Genomic DNA, 9,050 nt, shown 5'->3' with positions numbered 1-9,050 from the left:
GTTTTTTAAGGAATCTCCATACTGTTCTCCATAGTGGCTGTATCAATTTGCATTCCCACCAACAGTGCAAGAGGATTCCCTTGTCCCCACACCCTCTCCAGTATTTATTGCTTGTAGATTTTTTGATGATGGCCACTCTGACTGGTGAGAGGTGATATCTCATTGTAATTTGCATTTCTCTAATAATGAGCAACATTGAGCATCTTTTCATATATTTATTAGCCATCTGTATGTCTTTGGAGAAATGTCTGTTTAGGTCTTCTGCCCATTTTTTTTATTAGCTTTTTTGTTTTTCTGGTATTGAGCTGAATGAGCTGCTTATATATTTTAGAGATTAATTCTTTGTCAGTTGTTTTGTTTGCTATTATTTTCTCCCATTCTGAGGTTGTCTTTTCACTTTCTTTATAGTTTTCTTCACTGTGCAAAAGCTACTGGGCATATAACCTGAGGAAACCATAATTTAAAAAGATACATGTACCCCATTGTTCACAGCAGCATTATTTACAATAACTAGGACATGGAAGCAACCTAGATGTTCATGAACAGATGAATATATAAAGCGATTATGGTACATATATACAATAGAATATTATTCAGCCATAAAAAGGAATGCATTTGACTCAGTTCTAATAAGGTGGATGAAACTAGTATAGAGAGAAGTAAGTTAGAAAGAGAAAGACAAATATTATTCATTAACACATATATATGGAATCCAGAAAGATGGAACTGATGAACCTATTTGCAGGGCAGCAATGGAGATGCAGAGGGCTTCCCTGGTGTCTCAGTTGGTAAAGAATCCACGAGCAGTGCAGACCAGCTGTAACACAGGAGATGCAGGTTTGATCCCAGGGTCAGGAAGATCCCCTCGGAGAAGGAAATGGCAACCCACTCCAGTATTCTTGCCTGGGAAATTCCATGGACAGAGGAGCCTGGTGGACTACAGTCCATGGGGCCGCAAGAGTCAGATATAAACCATGAATGGAGATGAGCGACTAAACCACGAATGGAGATGCAGACATAGAGAACAGACTCCTGGACATGGCAGGGAAGAAGGGATGGATTGAGAGAGTAGCATGGAAATAAATACATTACCATATGTAAAATAGATAGTGGAGATTTGCTGTATGACACAGGGAACTCAAATCCAGTGCTCTGTGATAACCTAGAGGGGTGGAATGGGGTGGGAGGTGGGAGGGAGGCTTAAGAGGGAAGGGCCATATGTATGCCTATGGTTGATTCATGTTGATGAATGGCAGAAAACAACACAATATTTTAAAGCAATCATCTTCCAATTAAAAATAAATAAATTTAAATAAAGGAAAGAAAAAAATAGTAAAAGGACTGGAGTGAAAAACAACGTTGGCTAGAGTGGAGAGGAAAGGTATGGCCAAGGAGAATCGTGAGTTCAATTAGGGGTGGAAACCACTGTCTAACTCTGATCTTCTGAGGAAAAAGCAAATCCTAAAAACACCTACTTTTCTGAGGCTATTCATGGGGAAAGTTCATAAAATATAGTCCTGGGACCCAACCAGGGTATTCAGATTTGATAATAGTATGAACATGACGGTCTCATGGAGATGAGACTCAAGCCAGCAGATGAAACAAGAATGAACCTACGTGCCAATATTGGAAGTGGGGCAAATACAAGTGGAATGAAGAGGCCATAGGTCAGAATCTGAGCAGTATGCAAGAGAGCAGAGCCTGTGGGCAGCAGAGGCTTGTTTCAGGAGAATGCATTTTGGAAACAGTTATTTGGCTGCTCTTATTTATTTTGTCTGTGGTTGGGTGAACTTGGGCTAAGTCTAGACAGTACAACTACAAGCATGCTTGGCAGTAAAGAATCCATGTGCAATGCAGGAGACACCAGAGAATCAGGTTCGATCCCTGGGTCAGGAAGATCCCCTGGAGGAGGGCATGGCAACCCACTCCAGTATTCTTGTTGGGAAAATTCCATGAACAGAGGAGCTGGCGGACTCTAGTCCATGAGGTTACAAACAGTCGGACACAACTGAACTGACTGAGCATGTATGCATACCTGGATACAGGAGACATGAGTTTCTCCAGCAGCCTCCACAGCCCAGGAGGAGGAACAAAGAAAATGGACTTTGAATAACTTAGGGCTTGATACTAGCTGGACAAGAATGTTGGCAAACCAATAAATGCATTGATCAAGGCAGGATTTTTTTTAAATAGTGTTGCCAGAAATCTGCTGGATAGATCAGAGGATGGGGGACTGGATGGCTAATGGAACAGGTAAGAAGAAGAAAAGGAGTGAAAAAGATAGTTATATCTAATGAAAAGGCAACCGCATATCCAAACTCAATTTTTCAAGTCAGCTCTGGAAATAGATAACATGTGACCCACAATGGAAGCATATACTGTACATAAACAGTTAGCATAAGGAAGAGGATAGAAAAAATATATATATGATATAATTTCCCATACTTTCCAGTTCACTGAAATAGAAAATAATATCAGACTATGAGAAAGATCAGATTATGTGTATTTTCAAGGAGCAGCAGGAAGAGTATGTCTAAGGAAGTAAATGAGATAATTTCACAAATAAGAAACATCACAATTTAGGTCTTTTATATGAAGGATCATCCTTTGGCACTAGCCCTTGAGCTTCCCTGGTGGCTCAGATAGTTAAGAACCCGCCTACAATGTAGAAGACCTGGGTTTGATCCCTGAGTCAGGAAGATCCCGTGGAAAAGGTAATGGCAACTCACTCCAGTATTCTTGCCTGGAAAATTCCATGGACAGAGGAGCCTGGCAGGCTACAGTCCATGGAATCAAAAAAAGTTGGACAGGACTAAGTGACTAACACTGTACTATATGCTTAAGGTGCTACAGACCTGAGATACGAATCATAAATTGACTGTTATTTCCATAGTCCTTTATTGTTTACAACTCATTCACTTTCTACTACATTCCGTGACTTGGGGTCACCCTGAGAGGAGGGGATCACAACACCCTCCTCCCTGGTTATACAGAAGCAGAAACTAGTATGAAGCAAATCCTTTAAGCAGATATTCTTCTGGCTCTATAGCCCAATCTACTTCCACGACGTCACTTAGCATGAGTAAGACAAGCTTTACACCTCCATAACAAGATGGAGAAAAACAATGAGACCCCCTGCAAAACAGAAATATCAGCTCCTAAATAAGTGGTGAGAATTTATGTGAATGTGAATAAATGGTGAGAATAAATAAGGATAAATGGTAAGAATAATACTTTTGGTATCTGAGTGTCATATACGAACAAATCTATAGTATTTAATAAGTGATGAAACTACATTGCTATTATGAGAAAAAGTTCTCTCTTTCACCAGTCATTTGTTTAAGCATAAATCTATAGACTTGGCAGAATTTATAATGACTGTGTCTGCCCACAAAGAAAGCTCAACTGCTGTTTATTACAAGGCAGAGATTCCTTGCACTTTTCTATTACATCATTGAAAATATTGATCTTAAGTTATTACCCACACAATCATGAATCAAGTCCTGTGTGTTTACATACCACCACCGAAGACACTGATGGAACAGAATCATAATAGGAATCTCCAGTATTGCAAATTCTTAGGGAAATTTGCTGAAACCCATTGGACATACTTTGAATTATTTGTTTGGTTAATTATCAGTGGCTCCAAAGGAGGCCACTGTAAAATCTCTTTCAGTAAATTGCTTTCAAAGCCTCAGGCAGTTTGTAAGCATTACGCATCTTGTACACGCCACACAAAGTTCTCTTTGTGTATTGCGCTGTGTTACTTGTATCCTTGCACTTTTCACTAATGGTTTGTAGGAAGCCTTGGCCCACTAACAGGCTGCCCTGACAACTTAAGTAGTCTTCCAATCCTCTGAGTTTGAATTTGAACATAAGATCTTTACCGTCATGGTAAACACACCCATCAGGTCACTGGATGAAGCGAAACTTGCAAGTCTCCGAGGCCTTATTACCCAATATCCTTCTTAAAGCTTCCAGATCCCAGACTAACAATTACCACATCTAATGGCTGTTGCTTCCCCTATTATCTTATTATCTTCTCTTAATATCCTTGGCAATTAAGATGATATCCAGTGTGTCTGGAGGAAAGGTGACCCGCATGAGACTTCCTGAGATGTTATCTGAGTGCAGGCACTGAAGCTATGATAAGAAGCCTGATGAAAACATCGCATTGACCAAAAGATAGTAAGTCTTTGTTCCAGGGAGAAAATGAGATTGTTTACATTTTTATTTCATTTTTGTTTTCAACTTATACAAGGTGATTCGCTTACATGTGAGGTGTGTCAGCTCATCTTTGGAACTGTGATTCTCAGAATTCCTTTTCCCTGCATTGTTTCAGGTTCCTGTGGGTCACAAGACATATTTGGAGTGACATCTAAAAGGTGGAAAGATAGTGGGAAGCTGTTATATACCAGAGGTGCTCAGTGATGACCTAGACAGCTGGGATCCAGGGATGGGAGGAGGCTCAGCAGGGAGGGAATATATGTATACCTATAGCTGATTCATGTTGTTGTACAGCAGAAACTAGCACAACATTGTAAAGCAATTATCCTCCAATTAAAAAGAAATCTTTAAAAAAAAAAACCTAAAACTAAAAATAAATAAATAAAAGGTGGAAAGAGGGAGTAGCTATATGCTTCTATGATGGGAAATTCCATGTGAGGCATCATTCTGACCTGCTGGCTCTCCTTGTCTAAAGGGATCTCAGCCAGCCCTTAGTAACTCCAGCAAGCTTAGTAAGCCCTTAGTAAGTCAGCAAGCCCTTCGTAACTCAACAAGTTACTAAGCCCTTACTGACTAAGCCCTTAGTATCTCAGCAAGCCCTTAGTAACTCCTCTGCCTTTGAGTTCCCTGAATCCCAGGCTTCCATGTGCAGCTCCTACATTTGCTCTTCCAACTCATACAAGATCTCCCCTTTCAGTTTCTCTGACCCTTGAACAAGCTCCACAAGTTTGGCTCAACAGTGAAGAACACCAGCCTCACACTCAAGTCACCAGCAGCAACTATGCTGAGCTTCATAGGTGGGTTCCACCTTGCCTTGCCCCTCACTACTTCAGCATCTTTCCTTCCCAGTGGTTTGCCCTACTGACTTCAGGCCCAGCATCTAGTGTAGAAAAACAGGCTTATATCGATTCATTCAGCTCCTACAGATGTGTAAAGTCAAAGCCCTTTGATAAATCCCCTAGTCTTTATCACTCTGAGTGGCTCCATTTTTCTGATCCAAACTTGGCTAATGAAATATACATATCTTTTATACTCCAGAGGATAATAGCTAGTAAAATATGGTTCAACAATCTATTAAAATTTCAAGTGGTAAAGGAGAAAATTTCCCACTTACTGTTTTATGTTGGTATTTTGAAGCTTCTACCCTTTTAAATAATTTTATTTTTAAATAGGTTTCTATAGGTAAGATGTTATAAAATTATTGCAAACATAGTAGTACCTCCAAAAGACTATTCTGAATGCTGAATTCATGCAGAAATTAGTTCAGTCAGATGAGAACCATGCTCTTCATTAGGACATGGATGACTTTTGTAATCCAAACCGCTGAAATAATTTCCTAATTTTGACCTCATGCAGAATTAATTCTTCTCAAACTTGGGAAAATAAGAGAATTTGTTAACTTCCTTTCAAGGTATGGAAAATATCTTGTAGTAAAGACTCTACAGGCAAGTGAAACCAGGAACCAAGCTAATAAAATTACTTATGAATATGTGAACATTCTCTCCTAATATATTTCTCCATACAAGCTATTAATCTAATTTATATCACATACATGGTTCTCTTCTACTTCTTCCTACCCCACAGAGGAAGGAATGTGCTGGTATAAATTCACAGAGGGGGGTGTTTATAATTGCTAGGATCCTTACAAGTTTAAAAGGCAGAACTAAAAATTTGATGTGTGTTCCACAATTCTCTAGTTTTGTTTCTGTCTCTGTATTACTTATATGTGTTGAAGCAATGAGACACTTAACATCTGAGTCACTCAGTGCCACTTAGCAATTTAACTGAGCGTGAGGCATGGTTATGGAAGATATAAGGAGAACATAAGAACTGCAGAAGATACAAGGAGGACAAAGACCCAGCCCCTGAAGAAGGGTGTGGTCTGTGCCAAGGCTTCAGAGAAGGAAGTTTAAAGAAGAACATGGGAAGGATGGGGAATGTTGCTCTTTTACTTCCATAAAGCAACTAAAGCAGTAGAAGAAAAGTGGGCGTCAAAGCAGAGTCCACAAGCTGGAGAAAGGGTGCTATAAGGAGAATACACTACTTATGTGTGCATTTTATGGCTTCCCTGGTGGGAAGCTCAGATGGTAAAGAATCTACCTGCAATGCAGGAAACCTGGGTTCGATCCCTGGGTCTAGAAGATCCTGCGGAGAAAGAAACAGCTACCCATTCCAGTATTCTTGGCCTGGAGAATTCCATGGACAAAGGAGCCTTGTGGGTTACAGTCCATGGGATTGCAAAGAGTCGGACACACTGAGTGACTAACACTTCACTTTTTAAGGAGAAGGAAATGGCAACCCACTCCAGTAGTCTTGCCTGGAGAATCCCAGGGACAGAGGAGCCTGGGTGAGCGGGGCTACAGTTCATGGAGTCGCAAAGAGTTAGACACAACTGAAGTGACTTAGCATGCATGTAGAGAACTACTGATTCAGGAGTTTTCTCTGGCAATAGTTGTGTGGGTTGCAGCAAACAGTATAAAGGCAAGAATTGTAGAAGTTGGTTCAAAAACAATACAATTGACCATAAATAATATGGAACTAGAAATTCACCATAAGTATGAACTGTAACTATTTTATTATAAAAACGTAGGATGGGGAGAGATAGAAGAAACACCAAATAAAGTTTTATGTACACGGTCATATTATTTTCATGATAGAAAGTAAGGTCAATTTTTGAGACTAGAATAATAGTTACATTTTAAGGAAAGTAGAAAAGGTTAATGAATCAATTATCTATGATGATATTTCCAATCCCCCTCACGGCTCCAGTAACTGTCCTGTCCACTCTGCTTCATCCATGTTGCTTGTACTAGAACTGCCCAACTATTTGGTTGTAACTATTCCTTCCTGGCCACAGTTGATTAGCCCAGAACTGGCCACCAGACTATATAGTGTAACCAACCATCCATTGTGTTCTCCCAGAATTCAGGAACTTCAGTGTAAAAGTCACTGTCTTTCTAGTAATCCAGGTTTTACCATGGAAACCTAAATGTCGTGTCTTGCTCTCTCAGTGTGTTTCCCACGTTTCCCACCATAGGTAACATAGAACAGATGTGACCTGCACAGAAAAAACATTTTAAATAGATTCACAAAGAAGATAATAAACACAAGACAGACACAAACGGAAGTTAATCTCTGGGTTCCTGTTACTAAGAACCAGTCCTATTCCCATCCTTTGATTCTGTAAGATATCCCAGGAAGATTTTAATAAATACCCCCAAGTGTTTAAGCTAGTGGTTTTCTGATACTTTCAATAAGAAGGCTGTAGTGAATAAAAATCATTTTTCTCTTCAGAGAATTAGCAGTAGAGTTGAGTAGGGAGACATCTAAGCATGCCCAGATACCGTGATGGGGTCCCTATGAAGTTGGAAACCATAAACGGTGATAGTACTCATCTGCTTGGTGTGTGAGCTTCTGCAGAAACATTCTGCAGCCTGGGGCTAGACAAAGAGAAAACAGGCTAGCGAACTGATCTAGAATTGTGGTTTTCATTGTAAAGAAACTCCACGGAAGGATGATAGGACAGGAGAGTTAGTGATTTTGACAAACGTGTGATTGAAATTCAGGATGAAATGTCTCTCAAAGGGAATGATGTAATCCATTAGTGATATCAGCCCTGACCAGAAGAACAGGAGGCACAAGAATGGTTCCTAACACATTCCTTTTTTTCTCCCTTTCAGGATCTAAATTTATACTCCATCCTTCTTTTAATAAAACCAAATTAACTTCCAAATCAAGATTATGGTAAAGAAACTGATATAAACATCACTGAGCAAAACTGCAACATTTTTGTACAGAAAACCAGATGTCTAGGAGATCAAATCATGTGGTCTATCTTAGGCATAAGATACTAGAAGAAACAGTCACAGAGAAGAAATGAAAATTCTAGTCCTGCTGTTATGGGAAGAAAAAATTGGGCTAAAAAGAGAATTGTGTACATATCATTATCAAATGGTGACTGCAAACGCCAAAGTTTTATACTTTCTATTTCTTTTTTTTAATTTATTTATTTTAATTGGAGGCTAATTACTTTACAATATTATGGTGGTTTTTACCATGCATCAACATGAATCAGCCATGTGTGTACATGTTCCATTTCTATGCTGCCTTTTCTGTAAGATTTTGAAGTGAGAAACAATTGGTCTTGATGCCCACTCAAATCCCCTTTTACTTACCATTCTAATACTTGTTATCTATATTTCCAGCTGTTTACACCTGCGTTTCATTATCTGTAAATTTTATCTGGCCAAAGCCACAATAGCCTAAGAATTAACACCCCCTATGAACATCCTTCAGAGAAGGAAATGGCAACCCACTCCAGTATTCTTGCCTGGAGAATCCCAGGGACAGTGGAGCCTGGTGGGCTGCCATCTATGGGGTCGCACAGAGTTGGATACGACTGAAGAAACTTAGCAGCAGCAGCAGCAGCACAAACATCCTTCAACCAATAAGCGAAGGGACTTTGGTGCATAAACATTCCAGCTTGCTCTCTCCACTTGGTACTAACTCTGAAATGCACCCAGATTTTCTCAGTGAGGGCAAAATCTGGTCAGGCCCAGTAACAACCTGGTAGTGCTTTTGTTACTGGCTGTCTTTCCTTCCCTATTCTACTTTCTTGCCCTCTATTCATGTTTCCTGAAATTATCTCTTGAATTAGCCCTTAAACTTGAATACTTGCTTCAGGATTTGCTTCTGGGGATATACAAACTACAAAAAGATTTGGAATAGAGTCGATAGGGCTAACTCATCATTCTAGGACCTCTTTTGTGAGGGTTCAAGATTTAGAGAATTTCCTTTTCCCGCTGAGAGAAGTGTCAGTTCTT

At 39.7% G+C, this 9,050-nt stretch overlaps 1 long non-coding RNA gene across 1 annotated transcript in view; it reads right to left on the bottom strand.

Moving 5' to 3' along the window:
* Positions 1-4,213: 4,213 nt before the first annotated feature.
* The window catches only part of LOC120883272, an 80,558-nt gene continuing 75,721 nt past the window's right edge, over positions 4,214-9,050 (bottom strand). The window contains exon 3 of the long non-coding RNA XR_005725721.1: positions 4,214-4,346. This is a non-coding gene — a long non-coding RNA (uncharacterized LOC120883272). The remainder of the gene's footprint in view (positions 4,347-9,050) is intronic.

Source organism: Oryx dammah, unplaced genomic scaffold, assembly GCF_014754425.2.
Source record: "Oryx dammah isolate SB20612 unplaced genomic scaffold, SCBI_Odam_1.1 HiC_scaffold_24, whole genome shotgun sequence".
Lineage (NCBI taxonomy): Eukaryota > Metazoa > Chordata > Mammalia > Artiodactyla > Bovidae > Oryx > Oryx dammah.
Note: the sequence above shows the minus strand (reverse complement) of the source record. Positions and strands in the feature narration are given on the sequence as shown.